Genomic DNA, 18,071 nt, shown 5'->3' on the forward strand with positions numbered 1-18,071 from the left:
TCCTGCACGTCTTTTTGATCGGGTTGGCATCGACCTTTATGGGCCTCTTCCATGCAGCGCTACCGGAAATCGATGGATAATTGTCGCAGTAGACCACCTGACAAGATATGCTGAGACTGCTGCACTTGCTTCGGCTGCTGCTCGCGACGTCGCCGCATTCATCTTACGGCATTTCGTCTTACGGCACGGCGCACCGCGAGAACTGCTCAGTGACCGAGGCCGTGTCTTCTTGTCCGAAGTTATTAATGAGCTACTCGCCGCGTGGCGCACTATTCACCGCACCACTACGGCGTATCACCCACAAACTAACGGTCTAACGGAACGATTCAACCGCACCCTTGGGGACATGCTCACCATGTATGTTGCGTCGGATCATTCCAATTGGGACGATGTCCTCCCTTTTGTGACGTACGCATACAATACCGCCGTTCAGGCTACCACAGGCTTCTCACCATTTTTCCTTCTTTATGGGCGTGAACCATCCACTACCCTCGACACCGTACTACCATATCACCCGGATGCCTCTGAATTCACCCCTCTTTCCGAAGTTGCTCGCCATGCTGAAGAGTGCCGCCAACTGGCTCGCTCGTTCACGTCGGATATACCCAAGGAATCCGCAAAGATCGCCACGACAACGATCAGCCCACACAGTCCTTCGCCGTGGACTCTCACGTCTGGCTTCGGCTGCCCTTCCAAGCTCCAGGCCTTAGCCCAAAGCTTGCCCCGAAATATCAAGGTCCGTACCGGATCGTCGCGTGTACTTCGCCTGTGAATTATGTGGTCGAACCGGTGACGCCATCTTCGGACAAACGCCGCCGTGGCCGCGAGACTGTTCACATCAGCCGCCTGAAGCCGTACCACGACCCCCTTATCGTAGCATCGCCTTAGGTCGCCAGGATGGCTCCTCTTCGCCCCGGGGGAAGTTGTAGCGGGTAATATGCATGTGGCACTGTAGTTGTAGTGGGTAATATGCATGTGGCACTGTGCGGACTGCCACCGCTGCGGCGCGAGACACGAGCGCGGGTTGTTGGTGCGAAGCGCTGGGACTCGTATCTAGAGCTACCTGCGATCCCTCGAACGATCTACATAAACCCCACTTCACTTTTGTTACTTTTGATATATATTAACTACCTACCGGTTAACATTACTACAATATTACGGCTATTTGCTGATGACTGTGTCATTTACAATCCAATTAACTCGCATAAAGACTGCTTACAACTACAACTTGACTTACATATCGTTGACGATTCATGTAACAAATGGCATATGCCACCATATCCCTCAAAGTGAAAATCAATGTCATTTACTCGCAAGCACAGCCTCATTACCAACTCCTTCCTACACGATGAATAATGTCCCTATTTAGCCACATCAGTATACAAATACCTCGGTATACATAGGACACCATCGCTATCATGGGAAAGCCACATAGAAAATATTTGTGTCACTACACGAACGCTGGGCTATTTACGTAGTAATAGCACTGCATCACCTATGCCAATGAGCTTATGAACAATAACGCACCCATATGCACACTGGTGCATAGGTAATAGCGTGGGGTTTTCATAATGCAGCATTTATACACGCCAATTTGCTAGTACTTGTGCGCTAGTACTAGTAATAAAGTCACAGTTTACCGAAGGGTGAACCATTGATTGCGGCGCCAAATTATTCGGCAGCTGGACGGCAGCTGTATAAAATGCTGTAGAGATGCCCTTACTAACTAAATTAAGAAGCACGGTGTCAGGCGCGCACAAGTCAAACATGAATACATCTCACTCGATGACCGCTCGCTGTAAGAACGCTGCAATAGCGGCAGCAGCGGCGAGCGTGCTGCCGGTTGCTTCAACACAAACTATAGGCGTGTGAGAACACAGAACACACGAAGCCATCAGCTGTCTCAGGTTGCCTAGGCTTCGAACCCAGCGCATATTACCTGCAAGGCGCGCGCGGCGGTGCGAAGCCGCATGCACCGTGGGCAACCGCAGCCGCTGTAGAAGCGAAGACTCGCGCTCTCCATCCTCGTGCCCCACCCCCTCCTAGCCCACGCACATCTCCCTGCACCCGCCCTTGCAGGCGCGAGAAGACGCCGCCGTACCAAGCCACCACCTTTCTCGACTCACTCTCGCATGCTTTCCCGCACACCTAAGAAAACGGCGCGCGGGCGCGACCTATAGCCCTTGGACTTTATACGGAAAATTACGAAGTTCTCCTGCGAGTGTCTATATAGTTGCTATCGCAATAAATAGTTATGCGTCGTAGAACGTTGAAGTGCCTCCCACGAATCCTATTCGTCGACACTTGACATGCAGCTTAAAACTTTCCGTCACGCATGTTCTTTGTAGTATGATCGGATGCTGTTCACTAGGAAGGGCAGTGCGAAGCGAACAAAGTGCGTCAGTGTCAATAAATCTATTGCTCTTGACGCTTCGAGGAAATCGTTTTGATGGTGGGAAAAATTAGCACTTTTCGACTTTCTAGCTTAAGTGTACGGGCAGCCCACTATGTGCAAGGAAACCAGTGCCTCGGTTTCCGGCTATCTGCTTAGGTGCAAAAAAAATCTGCACATTCTGCTTGCATCGTTAACAGGAATGCTTATTGACGCAGCAAAACTACATGCAGGAAACACCACTTTTCGTAAACGTATCGCAGGCGACTACGAGTATAGCAGCGGCGATGCAAGAGGTGTCAGGGAGGTCTTCGCTGTAATATCAATTTTCAATATGTGTCGCTGTTAACTCGCCCTCAATGAGAGCCAACCAAGCTGAATCTGCGGCTTCCGTCAACCAAAGCAATACTCGGCGTTGCGGTGGTTGATACGCGGCAGTATTTCTAATTCAAGGAATTTGCCTCGGGCTACTTACTGGAGACGCTGGAATTCACTAGAAGAGAAAAAAAGAAAGAAAGGCCTTGTAAGAAAAAAAACTGGTAGGTTGAGACGACCAAGGATTCAAGAATGGCAACGCATGAGCATTGGTGGTATCGACCGCATTTAAAGAGAAGTCGCCAAAGCACGCTTGCAAATGCTGATGACTGAAGTATCAGAAATTTTGAGGTCAATGCACTCGCTCGATGGCCAGTGGCAGAACAGCAAATCCTACATCCAATCCTTCGGTAATAAAATTACGCAGCATCTACCCTTCAAAATAAGAAACGTCAAATACAGTCACACGCCTGCGCAGTACCCGCAGCCTATGCACAGAGTAAGCTGGAGGAGCGGCTCCTTAGGAGCTGCATTTTTTGGCACCACGCACAGCAGGGTCTTCGGTGTGAAGTCTTTTCGCATCGTTTTCACGAGAAGGATCTGAACTGTCCTCCCGGAGTCGACGGCAAGCTGCGGCTTGCGCTGCAGCTTGTCTTGCTCTTTGCATAGCGATCTGCTGATACCGATGTTGCCTGGTTGCAGACGCGCGCATAGATCTACGATCCGCCTCTTCAGCAGCGGTTCGTAGCTTGCGCCATTACGTATACCGAAGAGTAATCAGAGGTATGCAGACTACGTGGCATAACATATCCCTTGGCCTGTGACACCGTACGCTGCTGTTGATGATGATGATAATGATGTTATTGGCATCCTCTTTGAAACGGGTTGGTGACAAATAGCCACCTAGCCTGCATGAGTTGACGTCCGGCTACGCACAGCATGCAACTGCTACATGCAACTGCTACATGTCAGGACACGTGGTGGAATATAACGGAACTGGAATGCAAAGTTTGTACGTATAGACTCTACGCGGCGCACATGTCACATCGCGTGTCAAATGACACGATACAATGGTAATGGTGATGATGATGACTTAAGGGAATCGCCTTAGAAACTGGATGGTGAAAAACATTCACCAAGCTGGCTTGATTTATTCAGGTACACCATTCGTGTATTTTATTACATCAATATTTATACCTATCCATAATCTTTTTCTTCCTCAAGACTTACTTATCTACATTGAACCGTTACCTATTCAACTGCTACTTGTGGTACCTCCTCGTGTAATAATATGCAACTGCAATAACAGGGAGCACGTATAGGCGCTACGCGGCGCGCATCTCACATCGCAAGACAAGCTGCATGTTACGATGATGATGATTTATTGGCACCCCATTTGTAACGCGACGGTGACAGTCACCTCGCCAGGTTGATTTAATCAGATCCATAACACATTATTCTAGCGTTCTTGTATGCATCTCCTTAAACTTCTTTTTCTTCCCCAAAACTTCTTTAACTGCCTTATGCCAGTACCTGCGCATCTGCTACCTGGCATTCTGCCTGGCGTAATAATATGCAACTGCAATGTAAAATGTGCACGCATCGACGCCACGTGGCGTACACACGGCATCGCGTCTCTCCTCGCGGGCTAGGACGTCTTTATAGGGCATTTTTCCGCAGTATTTTAGCAAGCGCTGGCGGGGCTGAGTGGTAGAGCTGCTCATTCCCACGCAGCGGGACCGGGTCCAACCCCGGCGGGAACCGAGTATGTTGTTAGAGACATTTAGCTTGTACGCTATTCCGGCAAACGGGAGCGGTTTGGGCGGATTACCGGGTGGTCGGGGCGTAAACGTGAGCGGTGAAGCCGCCTGGTGTTGTAGAGCTCAACCAGACAAACGCATAGCTAAAACTGCAGTAACTCACCATATCCTGCTTCGCCACTCGTGCAAATTTTTGGCAGCGGCGTAATTGTGAACACGATTACGCCACTGTCGAAAATTTGCGCCAACAGCTAAGCAGAATATAGTAATTAGCTCTGTGTTTGTGTGGTTGAGCTTTGCGCCACCAGCTGGCGCCACGCATCTGGCCGCTCACCTTGACGCCCCCGCTAAACCGGAAAACCGCCCGCGCTTGCCCGAATACCGGACACGCTAAAGGTCTCTATTGTTCTCATTACCGGATACCGGACACCATCGCCAACCGAAACATCTATTGAAATGAGCCCATAACAGCGTACGCTATAAAACAGCCATTGCTGAATTGTGCTACAGAGACGGGCGCCAGTCCTGTCTAGCACAGTTTAGTCGTCTATGTCTTTGACGGTTGTGATTTTAAGGGTTTGTGTACACAAAGTTCCATATAACAACCTGCTTACGCATTAGCTGCCCGAAGCGATTACATAAGGGTATCTATCAACTTGTTCTTCAGGAACATTCGAGCATAATAAAATAGTAATAACAACAAAGGAAATATGCAGAAATTGACAAACGTAGTTTGTTGATTGTTGAGTAGTTCTAGTGCGGGTGTTCCATAGATTCTTGAAAATAATTGCGCAACACAAACGCAAGAGAGGAGATCATTATTTCATTAAAATTATAATAAACCTAAAATGAAGGACATATACAAACGGTACATGCAAGATTCGAGGCACAATGGGCCTTCGAACAGGTAGCTCTGTGAAACGTACTTTACGTACTCTTATCGCATAAGTTCCATAAATATAAATTCGTCATGATCATTTCAGGAAATTGTTGCTACCTTCACAGTCTTTGGTCTTGACAAAATGACTTAAACAATGCAATAAGAAAAAAGATATTGTAAAGGGCACCAAGTTGCCATTTATCGGCGGAAACTTACTCGACATGTCCCTTCCAGCTGACTCTGAAAGGAAAAGCATACCGGGACGTGAGAAGGCTGTCGCTATAACTAAGTCGCGTGTATCAATGTTTCGCAGCCACTGCACAGTTATAGTTTCAGGTTAGTGGCACATTGTAGAGCTGCCGATGCAGCATTGTCCTAACGCCCTCCTCTTTGACATGAAAGGAGTTATGATACATGTATTGCTTCTTAATTTTTTGTTTAAGTGGTGATCCTGGACCCGGAACACCCAGAGAATGTACTGGCTGGCTTCAGAGCACGCTAGATAATTCACTGCGATAGCTATCCGCCAACCAGCTTCGATTTCGTTTTGCCGGAGGTGCACGTGATGGTGACGTCGTGCGCGCGTTGGGAGTAGGATATCGGGGACGTTTCGGCACTAGATCCTGCTCTCTCGATGGTTTGTCGAAGGCTCAATGAGTGCATAGCGGGTATTTTCTTTTTCAAAACTGTCGCCCAAAACACGCGCGGCTTGGGCCAGCGAACTCAACCCGGACGAGATGGTCATTTCAAAAATCACGCGACGTTAGTGCGGAGTGGCCAGTAAAAGCGGGTGCGAGAGAGAAAATGTGGGGGCTTTCGCTTCTTGAACATCAGACTTTGCATAGGTGCTACGGTGGAGTAGTTTGCTTGCGCCTTTTGTATGCGGTTGTCCCTAGGCGTGACGGCATTGCGGAGTGAGGTCGCGCACTGGCCATGTCCAAGCGCGAGTTTACGCTCCGACGCTGGTTGCCGGCGCGGTGAACCAGGAGACGCAGTGGTCGCTGACGCCCCATTTAGTGATCGCTGTGTCTATAGGCACGTCAGACGTACTCGAAGCCCAGAAGCTAAAGGTATGCCGGACAGAGTGAAGATAGTGTTCCAGGATAGCTGACCCTGTTTCTACTACAGCCCCTACTGTTACACTCGCAATATCAGTGGTGGCCTTTTGAAGGTAGTGCGCCGTAAGGCGTGAGAAAGCTTGTCCGACGTACCTTTAGAACCTTTAGCTTCTGGGATTCGCGTACGTCCGACGTACCTTTAGACACAGCGATCACCAAATGGGAGCGTCAGTGCCCATTGCTTCTCCAGGTTCACCGCGCCGGCAGCCAGCGCTCGGGCATGGAGAAGTCGCGCATGGGCATCGACAGCGCGCGACCTCACTCCACAATGGCAGTACGCCTAGGGATCAACGCAGACAAAACGAGCAAAGAACCTTCTGCCCTGTACTACCTTGGCAAACCCAGATAGTGAAGGAGCTAGAGCCCCAAGATTTTTTCTCTCGTACCCGCTTTTACTCGCGTCTGCGCACAAACGCTGGTCGACTCCCGAAATGACCGCCTCCTGCCGAGGACAACCTCAGATCGCGTTTTCCTTTACGCCTTCATCTGCAAACAGCCGAGCTTGCCGACCAATCCGGAAGTGACGGCACCGCGTCGTCGCAGTTCCGGTGAAATCCGTATCTGGTCGACCGGCCAGTACGAGCGTTCTGTCGCGGGGCGGGTTAATCTAAAGTGACCTGTGATAAACGCAACTTGCTCAATATAAACCAGTCGAATCCACCAATATAGTCAAATGAAGAATGCGTAAATGAAAATTAGGCAGGGATCATGATCGCCACTGCGTAGAAAAGGTTAATCTCGGGGTAATCTACGAGTGCTCGGGAGATATTGAAATTCCTTATCAATGAGAGCGACGAATTTGAAAAACACTTGTCGCTTTTCCTTCGATTATGAAAGCCTTCCACGACCTCACAGGATTTTTGGGACGCGACTATTTTACTCCATCATAGTCAGCAGCTTGCCCGTGAGGTCACTGAACCCTTACATATTGGAATGATAGCTCACTCGCGGGTTAGGTTAGCGTTTATCACTCTCACTGACAAAAAATTTAAGCATGCCACTTATATATTGGAATGAAACCTTACTTGCGGGTTAGGTTAGCGTTTATCACTCGCCGTGACAAAAAAATTTAAGCATGCCGCTGGTGCTAGCATAGTACCGTAAGTGTAACCAGCTTAACCTCGACGTTTGTTGCGCATTCGCTATGACGATGGCCTGCTAATTTTCACCCACACATTTTTATTGGTTTATATATGGTAAATTTTTTTTCGGATATGATTAGTTGAAAGTTCAGCGCAAGTGCTTTTCCTATTTCAGTCGTCACAGTATTTCTGTCGCCAACAATGTATATTTATCGTATTTGTCTGAATGTGTGAGAAGGTTCCAGCCGTAGGCTTGTGAGCACGTCCCCTTGAGTGCGGCAGTGTAAGATACTTGAGAGCATAGCGTTACGGCCTTACCGCCATAGGTACCGTGTTGACCCTACTGCGCATGCGCAGGGTTTACTCGGCTCCAGAAAGTTTACCGGGCGGCTACCGTTGGTACCATGACCAACTCGCATAAAGGAAGTCGTTGGCGCCAGGGAAAAGGGTTAGGCTAGAAAATGTCAGTTTGTCTGAGGGGTTCCTCCACACTAATGTTGTGGCCGCATCTGTTAGACATAAACCGACGCACTTTTCCACCCCGATGCCGTCACCTAGGCCTAGCATCGTCAAACCGAAATACACATCAGAATATTAGCGCTAAACGGCGCTTATACTTAGTCCTCAGCGTGAGGCGACTCCATAAACGATGGCTGAATTTTGTCCTTTAGTGCTTGCTGTGGCGACGAAGAGCAAGTAGCACGGGTGAGTGAAAATCGAAGCGGGCATCCTGGGCACTGCAATATCGTTAAGCAATCACGCTCCTGACAGTTGCCGTCCAGTAAGTTTACCAAAGCCCGGCAAACTCTGCGCGTGAGCAGTCCTGGCAGCCGGTGCCGATAATGGTAAGACGGTAGCGCTGTGCTAACACATCCCGCGACATGATCAAGTTTTGGGCCGACCTTGTTCGGCTTTAATGTTAACCGCTGACGCCCACTTCTAGTTCTTCGCCTCCACCATGCATTCATAAAACCTACATTTAGGCTGAACTTAAGGGCCGAGAAATAAGAAAGTAGGATTTCTCTTACCCTTCGCACCCACAGTAGACTCCATGGTTCCAGTGTTGCAGTGGCCAAGGAACCCGGTGTCTCAGGAGGAAAGGGAAGGCCGTGGGTGGCTGGAGACGGGGTGAGACTTGGCAGAAAAGGCGGAACCGCTGAGCACAGAAACGGCCTCGTACTGGGGTCTGAGAGCCCTCGTTTCTGGAACGCGCGGCACGTTCAGAACTGAGCGAGCAGCGCCCGTGGCTCGTGCTCGTGCTCGGCTCCCCTTCTTCTTCTTTATTTGCAACATTGCATGAGATAACGATGGTGATGATGTTGACCTCAAAGCATGGTGCTGGCGTATACCAATTGAGGGGGATTGGCGATTGACAGAGTAGCGTAAACAAGAAGCAGTCCTCGAATGGACAGTCAGAGCTCAATCAACAAAACAAACCCCCAGATGCGCATGATGAAGTATCTGGGTTTCTATCAAAAGAAAGAAGAAATTCCAGTTAGAACAGAGAATGAAACAAATAAGCGAACTGTAACGTTCAACGGTGTAGTCAGACGGCGTGACAAATGAAGCTCCTTACGGCTAACAAGGGTAGACATTCGGTCGTCTTGACGATCCATGACATGACGAGCACAGCGCGGAAGACGAAGAGACAAAAAGAAAGAAACGCGACGCTGTAGTTGTCTTTCTTTCCGTGCTTCTCCGCGCTGACCTCGTTCTGCTTTTTTTCGATGGCATTGCATGCTTTCCTAAGAGTGCTACCCGGCCAGTAAGCGGATCTTCCAAGAGTCTTCAGGAAGTGCAGGTCAAGCTGGCGCCGTGGATATTCTAACGCATTGCACCACGGGAAGGAGAAGCGCCGTAAGTAAAAAAAAAATCGATGGCTTCAACTTCGTTTTAAAAGGGACACAGAGAAGTGAATGCGTGAGGTGAAATTTGTTAATGTGAAAAACATCTGTGCATATGGCGATGCGGAAAATCATGAAAGATATTTGACGCGAAGCTTTCTCTGCTTTCTTGTATTGTGTTTCTCGCTACAGTGCTTAAATTCTAAGACGCACGAGACGCTGGAACACATTTTTCATGTTTACCCAGCTTATATGTTGAAGCAACGGACGTTAGATATCTTCCTAGTGCTTCCTAGGAAGAGTTGGCAGCCGTCTCTGATTGCAAAAATATAATTCATTACCATTACTAATAATTGGCTAGTAACAATAATTGCGCAGTTACCAAGAAGTAATCCTTTACTTTAACGTTATGCCTTTAACGTGGTGCGCCTCAGTGCTCCCGGGGGGTCTCATATATTCAAAATTGAATGGTTTCTGCGGCTCGTTTCACACGCTCAAGCTGCTGCTTCGCGCACTTGTAACTCTTAAAATTTTCACACCCTTATGGGCGTAATGGGGGTGTATTTATCTTTTCACCCTTGTAAACACCCTTGGAACACCCTTTTTAACGGACAAGGGTGTTCAACAAGAAAACACCCTTAGAACACCCCAGCTTTTCTAATTTACACCCTCAATATAATGGAGTAAGTGAGCAAGCTCCGGTATATGATAAATGAACATTGCCAGTTAAGGCGTTGATATTTGCTATACATGAAACGCGCGCTACCTGCGCTTGAATCAGGTAGCTGGAATGGGTAGATCGGGGCATCTAGGCAGCAGCGCACTGGCTCTGAACAGCGGTCAAAAATAATGTTTCCCACGAATGTTGATATCAAATGGATGATATTAACCAGCAGACTTTGCATAGCCAGATATCTGCAAAACGCTTTATATGATCAACGGCAAAATATTTACAATGCTTCCACTGAATACTTAAAGGTGTGCAACCAGTTAGACTGGGAATGGATAGGAGTGAGGGCTAACGGTAAATATCTCACCAACTTACGGTTTGTAGATGACATTGGCATACTCAGCAATGCTGCAGACTATTTGCAACAAACGTTTGAGGACTTTGGCGAAGAAAGTGTAACAGTCTGATTGAAAGTTAGTATGCAGAAGAGAAAAGTAACGTTCGGCAGCCTGGCGAGAGAACGAATGTCATGGTCGGCAGTCAGCCTCTAGAACCTGCGCAGAAATACGTTCATTGCGGTTAATTACTCGCAGGGGCCTCTGATCAAGGAAATTACCAAAAATAAAGAAAATGTTGGAGAGCTTACGGCAGGCATTACTAAATCATGACCAGGGAGCTTACTGCATATCATAGCTTTCTACCGTTACTAACGTATGGGGCCGAAACTTGGAAGTTACCAAAGAAGCTTGGGAAGACGTTGAGGACCGCGCAACGAGCGATGGAATGAAAATTATTAGGCATGGCGATAATAGACTGGAAGACAGCGATGTGGATTAGAGAGCTAACGGGGATAGCTAATATTCTGGTTGACATTACGAGGAAGAAGTCGTGCTGGGCAGACATTGCAATGCGTAAGGGAGAGAACTGCTGGTCTATTGGAGTTGCAGAATGGGTGCTAAGGGAAGAGAAGCACAGTCGAGGACGGCAGAGAATAATGTGGACGTGATGGAATTAGGAAACTTGAAGACACGTGGAACCAGTTAGCACAAGGAAGAGGTATTGGAGATCGCTGGAGAAGCTTTCTTCCTGCGATGGACGTCAAAATAAGCTGATGATGATGATGTGACGGCATCCATGCCAGCTTCGCGGCATGTCATTCCTGTTATGTCAAGCATGCGTATCATGCATGTTCTGATAGCTCGATTCGCGTCGACTGCGTGGGGGGGAGGGGGGGGGGCTAGTAGCGGTGAAGCGAAGTGGGGCAAGCCAGGCACTTGTAACGCTCACTAAGAGTACATTTTTTGCTGCTATGGCAATGACCCGGCTCCTTCCCTTTCCACGGTCAATTGGGACCCCTCCCCCCCCCTCGCACGAAAAATTTTCTGGCTACACCACTGTGGGTAGGGGGGTGTATGATAGACCCCGCCCCCTAACTTGTCAACGGAAACGGGGGAGGGGAGGGCAGCTGCCGCCGGGCCGCAAACCTTAGGCAGCCCAATTACCGATTGCATTTTCCTTTGGACGTGAATACTGCCCTAATGTCATTACGCTGTACGATTCGTGGTGGTTCGAGGGCATGCGACAATAAAAAAAAACACATACAGCCATCAGCAAGTCTTAGCTTGAGCAGATCTTTTGGAGCTGGGCAAAACTCTCATAAAAAGAAAAGCTTGGCACCCCTCTTACATGCATTGTCAACTCTGGGTCAGCGCTGACTGCACATTTCCGGTAAAAAAAATCACACAGGAACTCCCCTGGAATTTGTCTGAGTATGCGCAAGCATTGTGACTCTTCCTCATCTACACGCAGTCCATGTCGTTATCAATGTTATGAGGCTTGATCCGACGAGTATAAGCGAGATCGCTGCGGCGACACGAGCTGCTCTGGTCGGCGGCGCAAGCAAAGTACTGCAGGTGACGGGGCCAGGTGCGCTGGTGACGTTCCGTTCGTTTTGAGCCGTTATCGCTCTTTAGCCCTTCTCATCCGCGTTGAACCATTATCAACCGTTCTCCGGCGGCGGCTGCTTGTGGCATGGCCGCGCGAACCGTATCTTGAAAGCGAACTGCAATGCGGACAGAGTGTGCCCACTACTGAAAACTTCACGCGCTGTGTTCTCACCGTTTACTTCGCTTTGAAAACAGACGCGCGAACACCTATCTTGAAAGTGATCTGCGAAAAGCGCATAATGCGGCATGAGCTGAAACCCTCGCCGCTTCGGTCGCGTTGAAGCGAGAGCTAGCACGAAGGTGAATTCACTCGCTGCTGCGGGTGCTATTTTGAAAGATATCGTGCGGTACGGACTGACGGATGGATGGTTCTTCTTGTTTGGTAAGTATAGAAATGCTTACGTTATAAAAAATTACCGACGATTACGTTACTTCCTAATGCGAAATTTGAGCGCAGCAAATAAGCTGTTTCACCTTTTCGATAGATTGAGGCAAAGAAATCGAGCAACACATGTATGCGCTATCACAGAATTTTTTTTTATTTTTCACACGTATTCCTTTAACAAAGACTCCACTAACAGTTCTTGACAGTCATGAAGGAAGCTTTGTGGTCGGAGAAATATACTGATATATGTTCGACTTGGTACACCAATGCTTGATTCTCAAAGACGAGATCTATACAAGTGCCTCGCGAGGTTGTCACAGCCGTGGGACGCGTTACGAGCGAGAGGAACGGGATGTTCTCCCGCATAAGTGTTAGGAAATTGCTGTTTGTCTTTATGTCAACATTAAAGTCCCCCACTACTAACATCGGTGTGGATCGATGGACGGTTAATGCGAGCTGCAGGAGGTGCACGACGTCTTTCGTGAGTGCGGTAGGGGCGAAGTAGGCAGCTACTACCAGCAAGCCGTTGGGCAACTTTGCGGCGCACAGTTCGCCAACTTCAAAGTTCGAGCCGGCGCTTTGACAACCGGAAACTCGCAGGAAGAGGTGGGAAGGGGGCGGCGTGTACACCCAGCGGCAAACGATGGGGGCAGAAGCGCGTGCAGCAAGCGGACAACACGATAAAGGGAGGAGGGAAGATATAGCAGCGACTGACTGATGCCGCTGACGCCGATAGTGAGTCAACCCCAGCTGCGGAGTTGGTTTCAGGGACAACGCCGCCGATGCCGACACAAACAATATGATACCCTCGCTTCCGCAGCGCTAAGAACCAGGGGGGGGGGGACCCTTTCCTCCTCTTTCTGCATGGCGGCGACGGCGTTCTATGCAGTCACGTTATCTTCACTCTCTAGCGGCGTCAGCGGCATCCAGCGGTATCAGTCGGTCGCTGCTAGCGCTGGGGGGATGAAAGGGGGGCGGAGCTGGTTACGAGGCCGACGACGACGACGACGACGACGACGACGACGCGAAACCCAGGAACGGACGCCAAAGAGCTGCGCTCTAAAAAATCGCAGGGTTCGCGGATTTAGCGATAACAACCAACACCAACCTACTCTCCCGCCCCCGCTGAGCGATGCCGTCTTGATCGCCCCCTCCCCAATCCGAGAAAAGGGACACTACCTCTCTATCTCAGTTGACGACACGATGATGAAACGTTAACAACGTCAAGAACGGCATTTCTTAACGAGTTGTCTTATGGCCTCCGAGATTTGCGCGCAAAGCTGGTGCGCGTGAACCTTGGAGGCCACAATTGGCCGCTTAATAGCATAAAAATACAAAAAACTAATGCAAAACGACACAGTAATAAATTAAAACAAAGAACTGATCTTTGCTATACTGTTTGGGGAAAAGAAATAAAAGATAAGACAGCCGCAACACACACGCCACTAAAGCCACCACCGCCGGCATAACGCGGAACCAACAGTTGGCAACATCTATTCGCGCTTCATTGCTTCGTCCGCTTCGTCTCCGCAACGAGAGCCGCCATTCTTTCGCGCCTGTCGTTTTGTCATAGTTTTGTTTTTCTGCAAGCCCGCGCACGCAGCTCATCGGTAGATGCATGGGTGCACGGCGTCGCATTGTGACCTGCGGCATTTTCTCGTGTTCGCGCAATTGGTGTGAAACATGTCGCATGTGAAATATTTGATAGAAGTGCCTCACGTCCAAGTCAAGCCGCCGTACGGGTGTATGGCTGTGTGCCCCGTTCTCGGAAGCGTCGACGGGTTTCCGGCATGCGGATTTCAGGTACGTGCAAATGCGTTTCGCCCTGGTATTGAGCTCCGTTGCAAATCGTGCAATATTTCATGTGAAAGATGCAGTGCCCGTCATCATGGTGTGAATTTCGAGAGGCAAACGAGAACTGTGGCACTTGGAGCACACCGCGGCTGCTAAGTCGGCGTGGAAATTGTTTTACGTTACCGTAATATGTTGATTTCAGTCTAATCTGCGGCTTGTGGACAGCTAGCCCATCGACTTTTGCTTGTGGCTGCGATAGGTATGTAAATGGAAGCGGTAATAATTTTCGAGAGCAGACAGTTGTCTCGCTCGATCTTTGGTCGCATTCATGGCGTTATGAAGGCTAGAAAACTGGCTTGAAAGCGGTTCGCTTACCAGATGAGAATATGTATGTGTTGGAAGTAACAGAATTGGAAGTAGCCAGCAGATAATGAGGCCAAGGAAAGCATACAGGAACATGTTTTAAGTTTATATATACATACTTGAGAAATGGCACCAACCCAGACAAGCAACGATTGCGAAGACTTCCACCCGATGTACACATTGCCAGGAGTCATGCAGAGCAGACTTGCAACATCTCATTTGGAGCTGTGCAGCTTTTTCACAAGGGAGATCCAACATTCAGCATCTACTACACGGAGACATTAGAATATTAGGAATTGCCATACAAACTAGCCCTGAAACACAGAAAGCCATTGCGACATATGGCAAAGTGGCCTGTTTCGAGTAGTGTAGAAGGGGTCGATCAGCCCACGTGAAAGCGGCGTAACTAAACATGCACCTGAGCCTGCATAAAGCGGAAGATCCCAGACTGAGATGAAGAAGTGTTTCAGCCAACAGTCTGGGTACCCACATTCCCTTTCCTCCTAATCCCCATCAGCGGCCTAGAGTCGTCCCCTTCCTTAAAATAAAGGCTTTATTCATTCATATGAAGTATAGAAATGATAAATTGTAGGTAAATGAAAGTGGATTAAAAGATATCCACCTGTGGGTGGGGAACGCACCCATAACGTTCACATTACGCATGTTATATACTAACCACTGTGGTACTACGGCCGTGTTCGTGCGTCGATAATCTGAAGGGTGTTAGATATGGAGCTGTTTCCTGCGCCTACTTCGAGTTCCCCAAGACCACATCGAATCGCAGCACATTCCAGAGGAACGCACGAGCCAACAAGTTCACGTGCCAACAAGTTCGTATGCCGCCGGGATTAGAAGGGGCCCTCGGACAATGGAGCCCAATCGTCACCCTTCGCCTTTGAAGAAGCCATTTGCTACCACAGCGGAGCCGTACCACCGGGAACAGGTGGGCCCTCGTAAAATGGAGCATGGGCGCCCCCCCCTTCTCCACTTTAGAAGAAGGGCATTGCAACTCAGCGAGGCAAGACCGCAGAGAGCCGCCGGGTGTGACACCGCGACACGGGCGCCAACGATTGGCCGAAAATGGCGTCATCTTAGCGGACTCTTCCATTGGTCAAACGTGACGCGACTTCCAGTGCTCGAAGGGTTTATAAGAGGCATTCGAGAGAGACCAGGGCATTCCCTGATTCCCTGATTGACCTCTCTCGAACTTCTTGCCGCGGGCCGCAACGCCGAGTTGCTGCCGGCCCGTAATGACAGTACAACTGTTACTTGTCTCTCACCTCTCTGTATATAATGTAAAATAAATACTCCCAAGTTTGGTTTTCATCCGGAAGTCCGTCTTCAACCCCTACAGGGGCCATTGTGAATGGTTGAATGCTGCCTCGGTGGCACAGTGGTTAGTGCATCGCATGCCTAATGCAAAGGCTGTAGGTTCGTTCTCCCTCCATGGCTGGTTTTTTTTTTACCATTTGCATTTCCCGTTATCATTTCTACATTTAAATAGAAAATTACGACTAAGTTTCCTCGTGCCTTCCCTGGCGTCTTCCAGCGGTGATTAAGAAAATTTTTGACCCTCAGTATCCTTTCTTCTCGTTTGGAAGAACAGGAGCTTCATTTTAAATATAATCAATTCACTTTGTTCAGCATTTCAATGTGGTCTGGAATCTTATCACAGCATGTGTATTACTAAGTGAAGTTTTTGTTAAGATTATGATATAGCATGGGACCTAATTAGTAGCCTTTGTGTACAGATATGTGACTAGTCAAATAAATAGGAGGATTTTAAGAAGTACTTCTAACATGGTCTGATCATGTGTTAACAAACTAATCTAGGATGATTTCAGGCATAACTGTTGCCCCTGAAAAATGTTTGGATCATCTGCATTGGCATTGTTTTTAGAGAGCACCAATACTGCTTTGATTGAAGTAGCGTCGTGGAACATGAAGCATCGCTTCTTACTGAGTCAAGGAAATGTTATCTCCATATCTGAGGTACATGTGTCATAAGCTCGAATGCTGTTTAAAGGCTGCTAATAAGCAAATTACTTCACTTGCCTTCCAGAGATTGCTTCAGTAGTCTATGCTACTGGATCATAACCAATTTACCAGAGTGAACTTTCATCACAGTTGGCTTTGCAATGTTTATGCAAAATACCACAATTGCCTACTAGACATGTGACTGCACTAAATCTTGGAATTAAAGACCAGTAAGATTTATGGGACAGCAAAACTTCGTTTATTACTCTAAAACAAAATGCCAGACACTTCGGTTATTTCTGCCAGAGAGTTTCTTACAGTAATTACTAGAGGGAACTGGCGCTGCAGTCGTACCACCATGGGAATGATGCGAAGCACATGGATTTGTCTGATATTCGTGCTCTTGAATCTTATTATCGTAAATTTCAGCGCAGTCTATACTCTTCGAAGTGCAGAAGACGGCGCCAACACGCACAATTGCTTTTAATTGCAACGATTGAGCTTGTCCAAGTGGCCGAATCGAAACGCGCCAAGCGTCTCAAGGCACTGGTATGCCCACGATAAGTTCATCAGGTCGTTCCACTCACTTGTCGTTACATGACTCCGTGGCTTAATGGTTTCAATATCAGACTTCTGTTCTAGAGTTCCTGTGCTTGAATCCTGTCATCGGACGATTTTAATGTTTATTTATTTATTACACAGTATATTGTTGAAAATGACTGGTTTACAAAGTCTCAAAGCCGTTTGAAGCCAAACAGACGAAGTTTAGGCAAATCCATGTACTTCCCATAATTTCCATGCTGGTACAACCGTTCTTGTTTGACCTCCTGTAGACACTAACGTCAGAGGTCTCTCTAGTAATTATTGTATGAAACTCTATGATTTTTGCACCTCGCTCGTGCGGAAGCGGCACCACACCTGCTGCGTAAACATGCATTACCTTTCGGCCAAGTGCAGGGAATGCTGTGAACTCGCCCTGTACAAAGCCTGCACCAAGTAAAACAAATCACAACATGCAGTTGCTGCCACGTTGAACTGGTGGAACGAGTAGTGAAATGCAGCACCTCCTGAACTAGTTCAGAAAGTCCAGGTTAATCGAGTGGAGATTATATAGTAACAGAAGTTGAGTGATTCTGCATTACATTTACGAAATGTACTTCATGATACCTTTCCATTTATTTCCTGAGTTATTAAGAATCCCTTTTGCATTGTTGGACAAAACTACAGAATGCCAACATATTTTCTAGCATCCACTGGTAGCAAACCTGTCAAAACTTGTTCTAGTTTCTGGATTACCGCTTTACCCGTTAACCCCCCAAGCTAATTCCGGAAAAATGTACCAAATTTTCCAAATTTTTTACGTACTCAATTTTTCGGTGTCAATATCATTCTAAAAATATATTACTTCATTGGTCTCTAGTTAGAAATAACACGAAAATAAAAGCTGCTCTTGAGGGCAGCTTTCCCTCAATGCCGACTGTAACTCATCTTTGACAGTCGGAGCAGCATAACATAGGGCAGAAAGATTGCGACTCGTCATTGGCG

General features: G+C 48.1%; 2 protein-coding genes across 2 annotated transcripts in view; both read right to left on the reverse strand.

Moving 5' to 3' along the window:
* The window catches only part of LOC139049771 (uncharacterized), a 66,685-nt gene extending 57,880 nt beyond the window's left edge, over positions 1-8,805 (reverse strand). Inside the window, exons 1-3 of the mRNA XM_070525578.1 lie at positions 8,576-8,805; positions 5,564-5,587; positions 2,868-2,885 (exon numbers count right to left, since the gene is read on the reverse strand). The gene's annotated coding sequence lies outside the window, so the exon portion shown is untranslated. The remainder of the gene's footprint in view (positions 1-2,867; positions 2,886-5,563; positions 5,588-8,575) is intronic.
* The window catches only part of LOC135916493 (uncharacterized), a 188,095-nt gene that overhangs the window by 76,291 nt on the left and 93,733 nt on the right, over positions 1-18,071 (reverse strand). The window lies entirely within an intron of this gene.

Source organism: Dermacentor albipictus, chromosome 9, assembly GCF_038994185.2.
Source record: "Dermacentor albipictus isolate Rhodes 1998 colony chromosome 9, USDA_Dalb.pri_finalv2, whole genome shotgun sequence".
In the NCBI taxonomy this organism is placed as follows: domain Eukaryota; kingdom Metazoa; phylum Arthropoda; class Arachnida; order Ixodida; family Ixodidae; genus Dermacentor; species Dermacentor albipictus.